The following is a 19,594-nucleotide window of genomic DNA, read 5'->3' as shown; positions in this document are numbered from 1 at the left end:
AGAGAGGGCATGATTGTGTGTTGCGCAAGCGAAGCATGGCTCTTTATTGCGGGCAGGTCATGTGCGACCAGGATTTCTTCTCAGGCGGTTGCAGACTTGCTTCAAAAGCGTGCATGGATTTTTGGTTTGTAGTGTGCATGATAAAATTAGCCTGAGGTTCTCTATTCTTGGCCACACTATCGTCTTTAACAACGTATTTTGGGTGTACAATTCATGGTTGCATATGTCACTCTATTTTTCACAACGTATTTTCTTCCAAGTTCCAAACCCTGCTTCATTCGCAAGTTCGTTTTACTGGTTTGGTCAAAATGAGATATGAATACGTTGTGCTCGTCTCATTAGCATTGTCACAACTAGTGCTCTTGATATTGATCTTTTGTTTATTTGGCTTTGATGCAGATGAAATACGTCTCAAGATCATGGCTACATATTGTTAATGATATGCATAAGTACGTCAAATGCCATGTTAATTACGGTATGGAAACAAGTTCAAATTATGTCATCAAAGCCTTCTCTTATGGCTAAAAGAATTTCTTCTCGTCTCGTCAAAGCCATGTGTTATGGGTAACATGAAGCCTTTAGACATGGAAAAATGACTTATGTTATGGCTACATTGAAGTTTGGTCGTCTCGTAAAAGATTGATCCTGATGGATCGGTGTAGCTGAAAATCTACTGTCTTGTTTGGAAACTGAACATCTATCGTCTCGTCTAGCTATTCAAATTCCATCTTCTCGTCAGCCACCATTGAAAATCTATCGTCTCGTCAGCCTTATCGTCTCGTCAAACTTATGTTATGGAATGCATTTCTTATGCTTACAATCATGCAGATAATCTAAAGGGCCCCATCATGTTTTTATATGCGGGCTTTATATATATGTGTGCATCGCAGCATATTCTTTGCGCTTCAATCGGGATCTGCAGGCCATTACCACTTCAATCCGGGTCTGCGCTTCAATCGGGTCTGCAGGCCATTATCTCTTGCCTTGCAAGGAAGCATGTGCTAAAGAGATACTCGAGTGAAAAGCTGATTGAAGCTGTTTGCGCTTTTGATCATTCTCCACAAAGTTTGTCGCAAAAGGCGCTGTCTCAGCCTATTTTGTTTTCTTTTTGCGCAGTCGTGCTGTTTTTCTGATTAAGAGAGACTCATGCTACACTGATTTGTTTAGCTGATTTGTCCAGGGTTTGTTTAGCGGCTGGGTGTAGTCCTGACGGCAAGACTTTACCTGACTTCGACGGCCATGGCAACTGCGTGCTCGTCAATAGAGTTGCAGCCCAGCCAGATCTGCAGGTGGTTGTTGAGGCCAACCTTTCATGTGATATAGATGGCGGCTGTGCTGGCACTATGAGTAAAGGTCTGCATAGAACTATGAGAAAAGCTGCTGCTGCGGGTGCGGATTCCTTCGACTTGGGAGATGATAGCTCCCTTCCTATCTCTCATGGACTTTGTAAAACACTGCAGTGTGCCTCATGGTCGCAAGAAGGCAAGAGATGGTTGGTCTGCAATAGGACATGGCGCTCATCTGCACGCAAGCTACTCTATTATTAATGAGATCTCACGTGCACTATGCATAACCTTGAGTTTATAAGCCCTGAGTCGCACGTGTGTAGGGAGGCGATTTGTAGAAGGCTTCAAGCTTTGTCTGGGCACAAAACAGAGACGTCACAGTGATGTCAGCTACGATGCCTCGCGACGTTGCCTACATCTGCCGGCCCCAATCGGCAACACACCGTAAAACATTGGTATTTTTACCTTGTTGTTTTATGCTACTTCAAGAAAATATAATGTTATTTAAGAGTTTGGTTGTAAGTAGCATTGCCAAAAAAATTTGGTATAGCACGAGTTACTTTTTTGTCTTTGATTACATCACCAACATGTGGTATTTATGTATAGCTTTACTCATAAGTATTAAATAGATATTTAGAGATCATTGCCACTGCTTCTAGCGTGAGACTCACAAAGTCTGGCAGTATTACTTTAGCTCAAGGAAACTATGTCAAGCACTGCCGTCATTACAATCCAAAGATAGCATCATAATAGTCCAAAGATAACGTCATAATAGTCCAAAGACAGCGTCCCATATTCAACACTCGTGAGCCAACTCCTGGATAGATAGAGCTATCTGTTTCAAATCTTGATCATATGGTTGCTGGCTCATTACTCGTAGAGTTATGTCACTTATATTTGGTCAATCGATAATTTTACATCATGATTTTACTAATACTTTCCTCGATGATGTGATAGATGATGGATGTGACAGAGACCTTGTATGTGTACTTGAGAGCTTGGTGCCTCGTACTCACCATTGGTGTTATGTTTGTGTACTTGAGAGCTCGGTGACTCGTACTTACCATTGGTATTATGTTTTATTTCGTCAGAGAGCTCGGTGCCTCGTACTTACCATTGGTATTATGCTTATTTCGTCATATTTCAAGTGCAGATATTATGGGCATCAAGGATGAGAAATGTGACAAAGTTTATGCGTACTTGGGAGCCTATTATCGTCCTCTTGATTGGTGCTATTGTTGTTATCATCTTGTTGCACCATCGTCGTCACTCGTGATGTGGTTTTTATTTTCTTATTGCACCCTCATCATCATTAGGGATTTGGCAGTTGTGATTATACAACAACATTGTTTCATATCATTTTTGTGTTGGCTTGTGTTTATCTGCACAGATGTACTACATTCTTGTTATATGTATATGTGTCATCATTATTTGTTTCTCTGTCATCTCTAGAGCGGCGTCGCAAACCGCCTCTAGGGACAATGTAATATGATTATTTCTAACCTTCACGTTTTGATATGTTTCTTGAGTTAGTGTTGTTCACAGGATAAAAGCCACATCAATCAGCACGTACATGGGCTCAAAGATATTAAAGTTGATCAAAGATATTGAAGAATTTGCATCAATTCAATTGTATACATAGGGTTATTATACTTCCAAAGATGCTTAAGAGCGCACAATGTATATTATGGAGTGATGTAGCTCCTCAAAAATGAAATTTGTGAACTTTGATAATTGTTAATATAACAGTGCATGTATATGGTGCTGTGGGTTTTTCCCTTGTACCCCCAAGGGTTTTTTCATCCACAGTTAGGGACTCCTATTTGAGTGCGGGTGTTGGAGCTATATAGAGAGCCCACACTTATGCTATATATAGCTAGGAGTCCCCACTATATATGTGTACTTAGTGTGTGTTCTATATACACTTTGGGGATTGCATATGATGGTGTCGTCTCTCTCTCTTCTTGTCTACCTACGCTCTCTCCCTCTGCTTCAACATGGTATCAGAGCTATGGAGAGCATTGTTATGAAAGATAAGTTAGTTTCCTTGGGGATTGCATATACACTTTGGGGATTGCATATGATGGTGTCGTCTCTCTCTCTTCTTGTCTACCTACGCTCTCTCCCTCCGCTTCAACACTTGGAGCAGCAAGAAGCAGCCTACGATTGCTTTATCGAGCACAGAGGCCGAGTACAGAGGTGCAGCAGTTGCGGCGTGCGAGGTAGCTTGGCTACGCACATTACTTGAGGACTTGGGAGTGCAGGTGGACGAGCAGATTGTCATTCATTGTGACAACCTCAGCAGCATGCAGTTGGCTAGAAACCCAGTGTTCCATGCTAGGACCAAACACATAGAGGTCCATTACCACTACGTTCGAGAGCGAGTGTTGGCAAGCGACATCGACTTGGTCTACGTCAACACAGAGGAGCAGATAGTGGATATCTTTACCAAGGCCCTCGGAGCTGAGAAGCTTCGACGTTTCCGGACTATGCTTGGACTCTGCGACATGCAGAGCTCGAGGGGGAGTGTTGAGATGTCGAGCTCTACACCTTGAGCTGGCATCCACTACGGGTCTTGGCCGCTTACTGCATTTACTCACTGGCGCGTTAGGTGACCGACACGGAGGATCTCTGCTAGTGATTCTACAGTTGGACTACACTTATAGTGCCAACCTAGTACGCTTCTAGCGAGTTCACACTTAGTGACCGCATGTACATATGTGCTACTTTTTAGCTTTAGCACTTAGTCATTTTGTACTCTCTTTTCTGTGAAGAAGAAGAAGAAGCTTTCCATCTCTGTGTGCTTTGTGATTGCCTTGTGTAGCTCTCTTGCATCCTCATTATTTACAAACAACCGCCATCGCCACCCCTAGAGCGCCGGTGTCTAGACGAGTGTGAAGCTCGTCTCGTCGACGCCGAAGCTTCGGAGCGCGCCGAATGCTTTGAAATAGAGGGAGATGCGGATGGAGTAGGAACGCGTGATGATGCGCCAGAGCGATGATGCTCCACGTACCACTGTCTCTGCTACGGTGACAAAGAAGAAAGAAACTCCTCATCATCCATACCTGCATTAAACACACAAATATTTAAACTTAATATTGAATGACGTAATGACGCATATAAATACAATGACGCAATGAATTGAGTGATAGAAGAGGCAAGTCGAAAACTCAAAATTTTCAATCAAAAGATGTGAGCGCGAGTAGAAAAGAGCGTTATACACCATGGAAGGTACTTAGAGAGCCAGAGCTTTTACAACACGGAGCAAAATTGTTCAAATATAATATTTGTGGCTTTAAGAGATCTCTCTCTCATCCTCGCATAACTCAGCATAACTTCCTATATCTATATAGAGCTCTCCGTTTAAACACATATCCTCTGTTTCATTTTGTAGCTCCTCTGCATGCACCCCATATAGAAAAGTAGCATCTTGATGCTCGTCTGGCACCACCGCAGCGGCTTCTGATTGAGCATCTTCTCTGATCTCCTCCATTGATACCGTTGTGATTGGCACATGGTAGCCTTCATACGTCCTTGCACTACGAGGGGCTACCTCTATGACGTACCACCAGTTTGATGTAGACTTTGTAGGATGAAATATTACCTGCCAGAGCCACATAACTTACATGAGAGCTTTCAAGCACATAACTTGTAAAAGGGGGATGTTAACTATTTACATACTTACTTGTTCACAATGCTCAGGTAGTACGAAAGTGTCTCTTAGGTCAGTCCATTTCTTAGTAGAATCCACCTCAAGAAAACCAGACTCTCCTCTACGCACAGTAGCGTTGCGACCCTCCATGATTATCTTGAACCATTGCACGTCGAACAAATCGACAAAAATCCTCTGTAATCGATCCTCAAAATCTCTTGCAGCGTGCCGAAGTAAGTGAGTTCCGCCACCACAGGATCTGCATCAGAGGAATGTCGTCGACTAGACTGTTCAAATTTTGCCATGATTCCACAATCTTGAGTAAAACGCTTTTTGTCAATTCGTTCCACCCTAAAATGTCGACCTTTACACCATGCTGCTGTGTATGACTTATACTACAACGAACAAAGATTATGAGTGGCCGTTCAAACGTTTAGAAATAAAGTCACTAGCTAGTCGTACATTGCAAACTTACCTTGGTCGCACAACCCTGAGAGTACTCCCACTCTTCCTCAGTCACTTCGTCATTGCATTTTTGTGCGCTTTTCAATTGGTTGTGCAACCATCTTAAGCTCATGAAGGTTGGTAGGCTCTCCAGAACCGTCGGATAGTGCATCGGTGGTCGTCTTCCCCGTCTCCACTCGATTCGTGCCCTTTGTCTCTCTTGCTTTGCATCCTCATATTGTGAAATCCACTTTTGCATCAGTGGATTGTGAAGCATGCAAAATCGGTTGATTTTAGCCTCTGGATCTTCCGTCATCTTCTTCTCAACACCGAGATTGCACATGACAATCCCAGATATGCGCTCATCATCTATGGTTCGCCATAGCGTGTCCCGGGCTTTATCAAATCCGTCTAGCCACTCTCCAATGTACACTAGGGACTCTGATACCAACCAACCTTCTGCCATGCTACCCTCCGGACGTGCCTTTTGACACACATATCCCTTAACAGTTTTCATGAAACGTTCTAAGAAGAACATCCATCTGGAATGAACTGTGCCAGCTATTTCCACCTCATCAACTATGTGAACAAGAAGATGCACCTGAATGGTTAGCATGGTAGTAGGAAAATGTTTCTCAAACATGCACACAAGCTCCGCAGCATTTAGTTTGGCGAATGGTATGGAGTCTACGTTGATCTCCTTTTGTGAGATCCATTGCACCAACTTTGCAAGTTTGTAGATTGTGTTACGGATGTCGAGAGACAAACATCCCTCAATGGAAACCGGTAAAATAAACTGTAAAGTATGTGCAGCAATGATATTAAAGTCCACATTTTATGCAATGATATTAAAGTCCACTATGAACGTACCTGACACATTTTATGCCAATCATGTGACTTCAAACCGGTAAGCTTTCCTTCTTTAGTAAAACACGTTCGGAGCGAGTGCATTACGCTAGTGGGGGTCCGCAAAGATCGAATGGTCTCTTTTACTTTGCGTTCTTGGGCTCCTGTGAAAATCCATGGTGCTTTAGGGAGTTTTATCAATCCATCAAACGCTGTTTGCGGCCAATATTGCTCCATACGATCCACATTTCTAAGGTCAAATCTGGCTCCCAAAGTATCTTTCTTACCGGTCAGATGGTCCCATAGTAGATTACCCACATTCTTGAATATGTGCATTGGATCGAGCAAGTGATTGATCATGAGTCGGGGCCAGTATGGTAACTCGTACCATAGAGATAGTCTCTTCATCCCTGGAGGCAATCCGTCATCGCACATCTCCTTCTGCTCTAACCATGCTTGTGCAGACATCCTTGGTGGCTCTCTTCCCAAAAAGCCGTCGCGTAACACATGATTCTCTGGAAGATACGCTTGATGACCTTCGTAGATTTGCTTCTTCAGTGAGGGCGCCCTACGTGCATTCAGTCTAGGTCCACATGTGACACATGCTCTGAATCCGCTTGTTTGAAGCCCTGCATGTATACACATGATAATAGATCAACTATGGGAAAAAACAAGATTTACAGTGTTTGAGTGAGGAGTATCAATAGATCACCTGAGCATTCTGTTAGCCCGGGATAGTCATGCATGGTCCACATTAGAATGCCTCTGATCAAAGCATTCGGTCGTCCTGTGTGTCGGCTCATATCCACCACCTCTATGCCAATCCACAATTGTTGTAGCTCTTCCAATAGTGGACAAAGATACACATCCATATTCCCCACTTTATATCGCCCTGGCACAATCAAGCTTAGCCATAGGTGCCCCTTCTTCGTAGTCAACCACGGGGAAATGTTGTAGTTGACGATGACAACGGGCCATACACTGTAAGATGTTGATCTTTGACCAAATGGATTTACGCCATCCATAGCCAGGCCTAAGCGCAAATTTCGAGCTTCCCTGGCAAAATCCGACCATGTTCCATCTATATGTTTCCAGGTTGCGCAATCTGCAGGAATTCGTAGCACACCATCCGAAGATTTATTCTCCTCATGCCATGATGCTAGGGCGGCCATGGACTTACATTCAAAGAAATGCTTGATACGAGGAAGCAGAGGAAAATGTCGCAAAACCTTTTGTGGAATTTTTGTCCTGTGGAGATCTACTCGATATCTTTCGGAATCACATTTCGGACACTTCTCCATGTCTATGTATTCCCCTCTAAAAAGAATGCAGTCATTAGGACAAGCGTGGATAGAATTGTAATCCATCCCCAAGTTTCGCAAAATCTTTCTTGCTTCATCTCGGGAATCTGACATCACATTGTCAGCTGGTAGTATGTGCTCTTTAAGCAATCTACACAACATAAAAATACGATACAGTCGTGTAAAAATCTATCAGATCATTATACATTTAGAGTTTTATTAAAGTAAACTAATTGTAATAGATCACCTGAAAAGCGCTGTGACACTAGTGTCACTCCATCCAAACTTTGCCTGCACGTTGAGAAGAACCAGGAGTGCTTTCAATCTAGACATATGTGCTCCATTATACAATGGCGTATCGGCTTCACTTTTCATATCATCATAGATAAGCCTTTCTGAATCCATGATCGTCTCGATCATTTCATCAATCTCGGGCTCAAACATTGCCTCGTTGGGAATGTGCTCTGCATCATCATCCCCCGAGCTGTCAGAGGCTACATCTTGTGGCCTCACATATGCTGCTTGACCAAAGCGCCTGCGAACACGTCTATTGGGTTGCAAGATTGCTGCTTGTTGGCCAGCGTCAGAGTCCGACAAGTTATAATTGGCAACAACTTGATCTATAATAGATGGATCGAACTCGCCAAATTCGCGAACGTGCTGCAAAGAAACACGTCTTGTCCGTCGCACAACATGCTTGCATTGATTACAAGGACATAAGACCCTCATTGAGAGATAGGTGTTTCGGTTGGACGGTCCCACATCCTTGTCACTACTCATAATGAGGATAAAAATCTTATAACCTGGACAACAAATTTAATATTCTATTGGCATTCTTCGTCTTATCTCTCTCTCTCTCTCTCTCTCTCTCTCTCTCTCTCTCTCTCTCTCTCTCTCTCTCTCTCTCTCTCTCTCTCTCTCTCTCTCTCTTACCTCACATTCTCTAGTCATGTCCAATCCCCGCACACCTCGGTCTAGAGGTGCACGGAGATCAGAACCACCGGGTTATAATCTCGTCTTTATTGGTCAATACCTATATTTGTGGGTACAAGAAATCTACAGACCCACGTCTACATGATACTGCATGTAGTGGACAAAACCCCTTTGCCTCTTCTCTAGCTGTAGCACTTCACAGCATCTTAACATCTTTTCACAGTAGATCTTTTCACTGTTCGTCTAACTCTAAACCCTAAACTGTAAGTAATTCTTGCGTGGACTCGATCTAACGTAAATAAGCGTAAATCTAAATAAACGTAAATCTAACTAAAAAAAAACCTAAATCTAATTTAACGTAAGTCTACATCTAACCTAATCTTTAACGTCTTTTGGAATAGTTTCCTACGACGTTAAAACTCTCTTCTTCTTGTGTGTGTGTGTGTGTGGGTAAACCTAAATAAACCTAAATAAACCTAAGTCTAATCTAATATAACATAAATCTAAATCTAAAGTAAATTATGTTATATTAAAAACAAAGAACTAAACTAACAGGGATTATATGAACCTTAAAACTGATTTAACACATAATTTTTCACATAACTTGGCAAGAGTTGGCATTCTCATCACTAAAGATGTGAGAGTTAACTTCCGGCGGTGACACTGCCTCATCTCCATCCACATCTGACGACAGCAATTGGCCCTTTAGACCGTTCTTGCTCTTGTTACTAACTTTGAAGTTGCTGTTGAATGACTAGAGGTTGTCTAGATGGTCATTGTGTCGGGGATGTAGTGACTCTTGCCGCCCTGAAGATCCACCTTCTTCCCTATCTTCTGAAGACATTTCACCAGTACTTTTGGATCGACGGAGCCCACCATGAGTGAAGGCAGCAATACCCTATATTCCATTGAGGGCTTTCTTCACCCGCTTCATGCACGCATCGCAGTCTATGGAGACCTAAATCTAATCTAATATAACGTAAATCTAAATCTAGCGTAAATAAACGTAAATCTTTAGGTCTTTTAATTTTAATTAGTTTCCTACGACGTTAAATTAGTTTCTCTCTCTTTCTCTCTCAATGTGTGTGCGTTTTTTTGTTTATGCATGTTTTCTCTCTCTTTTCCTCTCTCAATGTGTGCTTTTTTTGTTTATGCATGTTCTCTCTCTCTTTTCCTCTCTCAATGTGTGCGTTTTTTGTTTATGCATGCTCTCTCTCTCTTTTCCTCTCTCAATGCGTGTGTGCATTCTTTGTTTATGTATGTGTGTGTGCGTTTTTGTTTATGTTTGTACTCTCTCTCTCTCTCTCTCTCTCTCTCTCTCTCTCTCTCTCAAAAACACTATGTGTGTGTGTGTATGTGTGTGTGAGAGAGAGAGAGAGGGAGAGAGAAAGAGGGGAAGGGAACATGAGAGTGAGGAGAGGGAAGGAGCATACCTGGCTCTCCTTCCTCTCCTCGTGTGTGTGTGTGTGTGTGTGTGGAGAAGAAAGAGAGAGAGAGAGAGAGAGAGAGAGAGAGAGAGAGAGAGAGAGAGAGAGAGAGAGAGAGAGAGAGAGAGCTACCTTCTCCTTGCTTGAGGGCGCCGAAAAACTCAGATCTGAGATCTGAGTTTTTGGGTGCTCTCTTTTATTTTTTTAGCCCAGTCGGCGTCGCTATGAGCGTCGCAAATTTACAAAGAAATTTGCGACGCTCATAGCGACGCCGGGAATTTTCTTTTTGAGCGTCGTTGTGTGAGCGTCGCTAATATGAATAGCCTCTTGTAGTGACTCTAGTGCATAGAGGCTACAAGAGTTTTTCAATCTCTCGAAAAACAAAAAACAACTCGCATCTAACTCAAGCTACACTCAAGTGACTGAAATTACCAAAAGACAATCTCTCATCGGCAAACAAATCACATCCGTTACAGCATCAAATGACATCCAAACGTAACGAAACTTCTAAGACAAGTTTATAGAAACTAAGCACACATGTTTATGGTCTCAAATCTCACTTCAGGTCAAGTAAAAAAATCAAGATTATTAATAGCAGTGGATTTTTTACCTAGTCATTTTCGACCCAGAATGCATCTAAATGCTTAGCAATGATGCCTATGCTTAGTTTTTTATTTTGAAGTGTAAAATCCTACTTATGATGAAATTAGGCCGCTACAAAATACTGTGAAGTGTTTACGTCAATGCGTAGAGCTCTTACCTGTGGTTTCAATGCAACAAACGCAACTGTAATGTGACAACCAGAGAGGGAGTAGGAAGCGCGAGAAGGAGAGAAGTGAGCACCGTTAGCTCACGTTGTGTATTTCATTATCCAAACTTGAAAATAACTTATAAAAATTGGCTTTTATACCTTAGCCAAGGTTTTTGGTGGCCAAAACTAATAATTTGGGAGCTCTAACTAAAGATGGGTAATGACAGGTTGATACAATCTGGAAGCTTGTAGCCCCGGCTCATCAATTACAAAGTTCATAAAATAGGAGTTACAATATTCTCGATTTATCAAAATAATAAGTGTTTTGACAATGAGAGCTCCAAAAAATGGTGTCCGAGTTAGCTTGCTGCTGCTAACATTCCCCCCCTCCTCGCCTGTTTTGTCCCTTGACACAGCTTTATGGGCTGAAATAATCTTCGAGTTGACGGCTGGTGAGGTAGTCTTTAAGTGCATGTAGAGCCTTTTCATATCTAATCTTTCTCTCTTGGTCTGGCACCAGCAAAAACTACATAGTGACTCTATTTTTAAGCTCGACTGCAGAGTAGCCAACGAATCTTGAGGTCAGGTTGCTGTTCACTGGCCCAAAAATCTTCGTTTGCTAAGTGAAAAACCCTGTGTAGGACACTTCCTCAAACACCAACATATTATGAGAAGGTGAGAACATGCAGCGGGCGTAGAAGCCATAGAGGACTTCTTCGGAAGTTTGACCACTGAGATCGTAGCATAAACCCTTATTTCCCTCGAGGAAAGATATACACGGGGCTCTTGCTTGCTCTGGCTCATGAAAGACTTCAATGTAGGTGAGCAGTATTTGACAAATTTTATAAAGCATAGCACATGATAGATCACCTCGTAGACTTTTGAAGAATGACATGGCGCCTATTAGGGTTTTCACCATGTATTCTTTTGTTGGCGATCCCTTTTTTGGAGCTGGAAATATTGGATAATTTAGCCATGTAGGCCACTTCTTTGTGATTGCCTCATGTGCTGCCATGTCCTTACTCTTGGTACAGGACACAAAGTTGGATCCTTTCAAAGTGTCGCATGTGCTCTTGTGAACAGAATCAGGTATCTAGGATTCTTGTTCAGCCGGCTCTTTCTCCACTTGGGGTGGACTTCATCTACGCCTTCTATTTGCATGTCTTTATAAAGTCTTTCCTTGACCTGGAGCAATCCTACTTTTATCAAGGGATATGGTAGGGATTGCTAATGCCATTGTGCATTGATTTGATTGGGAGTGAGTTGAGTAACATTGACACGAACACACACACACACACACACACCTCATAAGCACTTACAATTGAGGTAGTTTTGGTTTGCCTATAGGACACTGAGAGAGAACCGCTTGACCATGATAGTGAGGAGAGATTTTTTTTGCAGATAAAGAGCCACCCTTTGGGGCTATGGGCTTGTCTTGTCCATAGGGGAACATGGTCGTACCTTGCAAGCTTGACGATTCCTCCTCCCAATGCATAGTGACCCCCCCCCCCTTGGACTCTTCCCTTTGTCCCTCGATTCGTCATCGGTTTTCTACTACTTTGCCATCAACCCAATAGCTGCGATGATGAGTAGAGAAAGAAAGAGAGAGTGTAGCGCTTTGAAAACTAGCTTACATTTTCCTTTTATCACTTGTTTTAAAAAAAATCTCCCTACATGTAGCTATGGAGCTCTCAAATCCCAATCCATCGCTGCTTTCCACTGCTCATCTGTCTCCTGTGTAACCTTTTCCTTAAGTGTCTCTTTCTCAACTTTTGATAGCTGGACCATTGGCTCTTGATCGGCATTTGTTATTGTTACTTGAAATTCTTCTTCACCACCTAGCCCTTCTAGTGGCCGTGTTTCCATCTCAGCAAAAGAGACTGAGGGAATATCAGTATGTGGATGTTCTGACGTGCCTTCTTCTTCCTGCATCTCTTGCCGTCCATGTCTCAACAGCTAGTTGACTCTCTTTAGCTCATCTATTTCCTTTAGCAGCTCTTCTTCTCATTGCACCCGCAATAATGCCAGGTCTCGACGTTGTGACTACTCTAGCTTTAGCTCTAGCTTGAGATCTTTATTCTTTTTCTCTAGTGCTTTGTACACTTCGTCTGTACCTTTGATCAAGGCAACTGCGGGATTTTTTATAATCTGTCACAAAAAGATTGCATGATCATTGATCCTCTGCTCTCAATATTGCAATGAGGTGTTCGCAACATCTAGCTGTACTTGAATATTTTGAATTGAGAGAGTTGTAGTCAAGAGTTTGTTAGTAACCTATGTCATTTGTTTGTCTTTGGTTTTGCAAGCATCTGTCAATTTCATGAGAAGTTCACCTAATTCTTCCATTTCCTTTTGTTGTTTGTCTCTTGCTAGCTGGTGTTGTTCGCCTTCAGCTTTCAATTCCTGGACTTGTTTTTGCAGACCAATGATGATATTTAATCTGTCTTCTAACTCTCCTTGGAGAGCGTCGACCACTATCTCTAATTCTTTAGCCTTTGTGTTGCGGCTAAGTACTGTTGATCATAGATTTTCTATCATATCCTGCATTTTCTTTGCATATTCATTAACTTGCAGAATCACTTCATCATTGATTTTCCACTCTTCACTTCTTGATAGTTGCCTAGAAATTTCAGTAGTCTCTTGTGATTCTCTTGGTGGGGTTGTGGAAGTTGTTTGTTCCTCCCCTTGAGGCTCTGCTTGGCCCTCTTCTGCTTTGTCTGCTTGAGGCTTCGCGGATGTCTCGGTTGTTTCTTGTTGGGTAGTGGTAGATGGGGTTTTCTCTATTTCCTATTCCTTTGTTTGCTCAAATCTTGTTGACTCCTCTGGTAAAGGACTTGCTGCCCTGTCCCCAGCTCGGGTTCTTTTGCTTTAACTTGGTCCGGAGTAGTTGCTGTCGGTTGTGCAGAGTCTATTGTCTCTTGTGGTTCAGGCTCCTTGTCTTTGGTTTTCTCCTCTGTGGGTCTGTTTGTTGGTGAAGTTGGTGGGCTTGGCATGGGGTGGTCGTGCTATTCCGTAGCAGGTGAAGATGGTCGGGGAGACATATCACCTTATTCATGTTGGGTCTCTCCTTGTGTGGTTTCTTCTTCTGCTTGTTTTTTTTGCTCTGATGCCTCTACTTTAGCTTTTCTTTTTGCCTCTTGAGCTTTTTTCAACTTTAATGCCTTCGTTTCTCGATATATTCTTTCCAAAAAATCCTTTGGATCTTTTGCTTCTTTCCGTGCATGGTGCTTTGTTCTTGGTCCTTTTGCTTCTATAGGTACCCACTTTGTAGGGTCCTTGCCTTGAGCTTGGCGACTTCGTTCATAGTTGTGCTTCTCTCTCTCAAACCTTTCCTTCTTCTGTTGAGACTCCTCTTGATGAGTAACCACTGCTTTCTTCTTCATCTCCTCACGTCTGACTCTCTTCTTTTCGTTGTCTGAGCTTTCGCTGCTATGCCCTTCTGGAGAGTTCTTGGCAGAATCTTCATCGGATTTGTAAGTTCTTTTGGACCTTGTGGATTGAGGGGATGGTTGTGCAGACACGATCCACGTGTTCTGATCTAGGGCAGGTGGCAAATTGTCTGCCATGCTGATAACATGGTAGGCAAGTCTTGTGAGTACCTCAGGTGCTCCCAGATATGTTATCTTACCCTCTTTCTTTGTACCCTTTAGTGTGGACAAAACATAATGTGCTTGGTTGATGGGTTTTTTGGTTGTCGACTTTAACACTTGTGTAAATGTGGTCGCAACCGCATGATTAGGTGTTGTGTACCTTGGCAGTCTCTTTACGAGAAGTGAAAGTGTTGATGATATAATCTAGTAGGTTCTTCCACCTATTTTTGGATGAGATCAGCAAATGTTGCAACACCAGTCTCTTTGGTGAAAGTGCATGTTGTTTTTCAGTCTCTTGCCCTCATGGTCATTCCTTCTGTCAGCAATTTGAGAGCTTCGGCCACTATCTCTTTTGTAATGACCACTTCTACCTTGTTTCTTGCTGGTCAGAGATCTAGGTTGTCCCATCTTCCTTGATGGTGGATAGAAGCTCATAAGCTTTCTGAAAAGCTACTCACATGACTCTTGTTCATAGAACTCTCTCAGCCCAAGTCTTTTGTTATGTTTCGGGCTTTGCTGCTACATCATAGACCTCTTTTGGTAGAAGTTTCAGTTCTACCTGATGTCCTTCTTCGCTTTTGAATCTACCTGTGAAAACCGTTGTGTTATTCTCCTGAAACTGTTCTTTTGACAGGTAGGTCTCTTTGGCCGTCTTTACTGCACTAGGTCCAGTTGGTATGGTGGCAGCTCTTACAGCTTCTCCTTTTGAGAGACCCTCTTCTTGGCCTTCTCTGCAGCTTGCATGGCTCCTGCTAAGTGAATAGAGTGTCAAAGTTAGAAAATTTGACAGATTCCACCCGAAAATGTCCTTCAGTCTGAATTGCTAACAAATTGAGTCCATTTTGCTTCAAATCAATTCTTGAACATGCATAGATGCATAAAAATATGTATAAAGGTCAAATTCTTGAAGTCAAAACAAAAAATTACAACAAAAGTAAATAATCGCAATTATTTACATCTGAGTAATTTTTTTTAACTTTTTGCAAATTTGACATTATAAGCTTGAAGTATATACCATTTAGATACTCTGAGTGAAGTGTGGGTGCATAGGGTGAAAATGGTGCCAGATTTGGGCTTTAGGTCTCTGAAACAGTAGATGTAATGGAATTTTGAGATTTTGAACTCCAAATTTGTTCAAACTTGGTTAGTGGGCTTAGGACATCATATACTTTGGTCCTATGGTGACAAACTTGCAAATTTCCTCCATCTTGGCCAAAAAGTAAATAATCGTATTGATTTGGATCAAAAAATGTGACTCATAACTCAGAAATCGGTTTGCAATGACCTCTTTGCGTTTTTTGACAATTTTTCAAGTTATAGTTGATCATTTTTGTTCATACTTGAAATGTGGCATGTAGTAGGTGTGTACAAGTGATAGTTGAGGTGATGATAACATTTTCAAGCCAAAATATTACAAAAGTAAATGATCGCGATTATTTACAGCAGTCAACTTTTTCTTGCAAAACTTGAAAATTTTGACATAAACATATTCTATACACCTAAAGCAAGTCCTAACTTGAATTTGGTAAAATTTGGTCTTGTCAGCATCACTTTGTGCTTTGTCGACTCTAAAATCATTGATTTTTGTGACTACGTGGCCTATGGAGTTGGTTAGTCACTTTTGAGGCTATGGACTTGTCTGCTACATAGTCTTGAAGCAGCTCATCCAATTTTGGCCCATTTGGAGTTGGAATCAGTTTGACATCGTATGTCAAATTTAACGCTTTGTAGCCTTCGAGCCATTTTTTGTTTTTCAAGGGCTTGGCTTGATTGATTTGATGAAACTAATCATATACATTGCATATAGACCTCGTATATAAGCTGTTTGTGGAGTCAGAATCCAATTGTGACATTTGTCAAAAACCTAGCTTTTCTACTTGGGACCCCCCGACCCTTTCCGAAAGGTCAACTATTGATATAGAAGTGTTCTATTATGTTGGGGCATGCTACAGTTCAAGTCTCATTTGATTTGGTTGAGCTGACACGCCGCTATGGTCAATTTTTGGTCGTAGGTCTTTGTGCACTGTTCGGATTCTAGGGTTTTTTCCAGAACTTACCCCTTATGTTTCGTGTGAGATGGCGCTAAAAACAGAAAACTGTAGACTCCAGAAAATGCGCGCGAAGAAGGCCGAAAAGCTCTCTCTCTCCAAAGGCAACAAGTGGAAATGAAGTGATTTTAGCCTACCTTGGGTATCTATACTCGGACTTCTGATGTTGTCTTCCAAAGAGACAACTCCCAATGTTGGTGTTGGGTTCTTGTTGCATCCTTTGATAGTTGCTATTACTACTGTCAAATATTGACTGGTTTCTTTCTTGTATGTGGAATAACTGGCTGCATTTACTCGAGCTTCTATGTCGACCAATGCATTCATGTTATGATTGTTCAGTTGTACTTTGATGAGAAGGTCCATTCCATCTAACCATTCATCATCTATTGACACTGCATCTTTCTGCAATTCCCATTGTCGGACATCTATTTTTAGAGTGTTGATGGGAATATGTATTTGTTGATTCTTGAGAGCATCTTTTCTTTTGAGTACTCGAAACCGAGATTCTTCTTGGGCTTCATCAATAACCTGATGTCATTTTATCTTCCTTTACTTAGGTGCATGCATTCTTTCTAGAAATTCATTGGTTAGTGAAAAGTTGTACTTCTTTAATCAACATCCACTAATGCAATTAGCCATTGGTTCACCATCTAGGGTGGACAACTTAATTGGTCCACTTGGAGATACATCTTCAATGATAAACGGTCTGTTTCCCTTTTTCTTAAACTTGGGAATTTGTTGCTTAAGGGAATAGACTAGAACTAAGTCCCGTTTTTTGAAGATTTTTGTAATTAGATGGGAATCAAAAAACTAATTTTGTTTCCGCTTTTGTGCATAGATGTGAGCTACAGAAGTTAGCCTTTGCTCATCTAGTTTTTCTAAATCTTCACGTATTTCTGACAATTCATGTCTAGTTCACTCAAGATCTTTAGCTACCCTTAGTGTCGGCAATAGAAACTCTATTGGTAGTATGGCATTAAGAACATAAAAAAATTTAAAGGGTGTAGCATTTAAAGTTGTTTTGAATGAAACTCGATAAGTCCATAGAACTGCATGGAGATTCATTTCCCAGTCTTTCCTTCCTGAACTAACCACTTTAGTCAATACCGAGCTAAGAATTTTATTTGTATGCTCAGCTTGTCCGTTTTCTTGTGGGTGATAGGGAGCTGATTTGTTATGGATGACTATAAAATCATTAAGCAGATACTCGATTACCTCATTGAGGAAATGAGTTTCCCCTATCACTGACAATTTCTATTGACAGTCGATATCTTGTAAATACATACTCATATAAGAATGCAACAGTGGTTCTGGCATCATTCTTTTGAGTTGCTTTAGCCTCGGTCCACTTTGTCAAATAGTCCATAGCTATAATGATGTATTGAGCTTGAGTTCTATAAGCAGGTGGCTGTATTGGCCCAACAAAATCTATATCCCATTTTGTGAAAGCTCTAGCTCCCTTCATTGGTCTTAAGGGCATGCTATCTACATGTGTTGGCATTTTTGCTCGTTGACAAGCATCACACCTTCGAACATACTCTTTGGCATCTGCAAAAAGTGTTGGCCACTATATGCCTGCCATTAAGATGGCTCTTGCAGTGGTCTCACTAGAAAAGTGACCTCCAGCTAATCCAGCATGTGCTTGTTCTATAATTGGAATATATTCATCTTCATTTGCACAAAGACACAGATGTTGGTCCTTGCCTCTTCGATACAATTGGTTTCCAAGAAGAGAATAATCTCTTGCTTCAGTTTCAATTGCTCTTTGACGGCGTTTACTCATATCCTCAGGAAATCTTTGGCTTGATAAGTAAGTAACTAGATAGTTACTCAACTTAGGAACAGGCGACAGAATAATGTTACATGAGGTATGGGTGATTGTTTTTGACATTGAGGATAATTTTTCACAAAAGAATGAACATCACTCCTCATAGTTGACCAAAATACTCCAAGTCTTAAGATTCATCGCATAGTTTGATCTTTCGCAAAGTGAAGTCCTACTATGGTAATATATGCTTGACTTAGGTATTGGGTTTTCTCCTCATGATTAATGCACAAGAGAAATATTGCATCCCGATCTCTTTTGTACAACCTTCCAGCTAGCAATTGATACATAGTCAATTGCTCAATCAATCTGACTGTAATGGGAAGTGGTATTTGCGAATCCACTTGAGCTATTTTCATCAATGATACCATGTTTTTCGACCATCAAGGTATCATTTCCATGGAGAATAGATATGCATCTGGTAGATCATCGTCTACTCCTTTAGGTGGTTCCCCTGACACAATCCTAGATAAATGATCTGCTCTTTGATGTGTAGTGCTCTTTTTTACAATCATAGTGAAATCAAATTCTAGAAGAATGATGAACCATCTCACTATTCTTCTTGTGCTGCATGGCTTGTTGACCAAGTACAATAAGGCTTGGTGGTCCACAAAGAACACAAATTTGTTGACTAATAGGTAATGTCTATAAGTTTTTATGGCATAGATCATTCCTAATCCTTCCCTTTTGGTGGTGGTATAATTATTTTCTGCCATATTCAACTGTCGGCTAGCATAAGAAATAAGAAAATCAATTTTCTCGTCTCCTAGTTGAGCTAGTATACACCCAATGGAAAAATTGGAAGCATCTACATGTATGTGGAATATCTTATTTCAATCTAGTGCTTTCAATATTGGAGCTGAAGTGAGAGCTTGCTTAAGCTTCATGAAGGATTCTTCACATGCCTCAGTCCACTCAAAGTGTGTAATCAATCTATACATGGGTTTTGCAATTATAGCGTATATATAAATGAACCGTTTGTAATATCCACAATGCCCCATGAAGGCTTGAACCCCCTTGACTGTTGTCGGTCTAGGCAAATCAACAATAACATAAATTTTATCCATATCAATAACAATGCCATTTTTAGACACTATATGTCCAAGAATTTTTCCTTGTCTACCCATGAATGGGCACTTCTCAGGATTTAAGCAAATCTATAAAGTCTACACTTTTCGAATACCTTTTTGAGGTGTTCAAAATGATCAGCCCGCGGATTGATGAATGTATGCATACATCATCCATATATAGTTCCAAGAATTTTCTTAGGTATTCCTTAAAAGCATGGCTCATCGACCTTTGAAAGGTTACAGGAGCATTAGTTAACCCAAAAGACATAACCCGATAGGCAAAAATACCCCATTCCATTACAAAAGCTATTTTATGCTGATCTTTTGGGTCAACCAAAAGTTGATTGTATCCCAAAAAGCCATCTAAAAGGTTGTAAGATTCTCTACTTGCAACTCGTTCTAAAACATGCTCAGTGATTGG

Source organism: Adiantum capillus-veneris, chromosome 17 (genome assembly GCF_014529385.1).
Source record: "Adiantum capillus-veneris isolate H3 chromosome 17, ASM1452938v2, whole genome shotgun sequence".
In the NCBI taxonomy this organism is placed as follows: Eukaryota; Viridiplantae; Streptophyta; class Polypodiopsida; order Polypodiales; family Pteridaceae; genus Adiantum; species Adiantum capillus-veneris.
The sequence above is the reverse complement of the archived record's forward strand: the minus strand, read 5'-3'. Positions refer to the sequence as shown.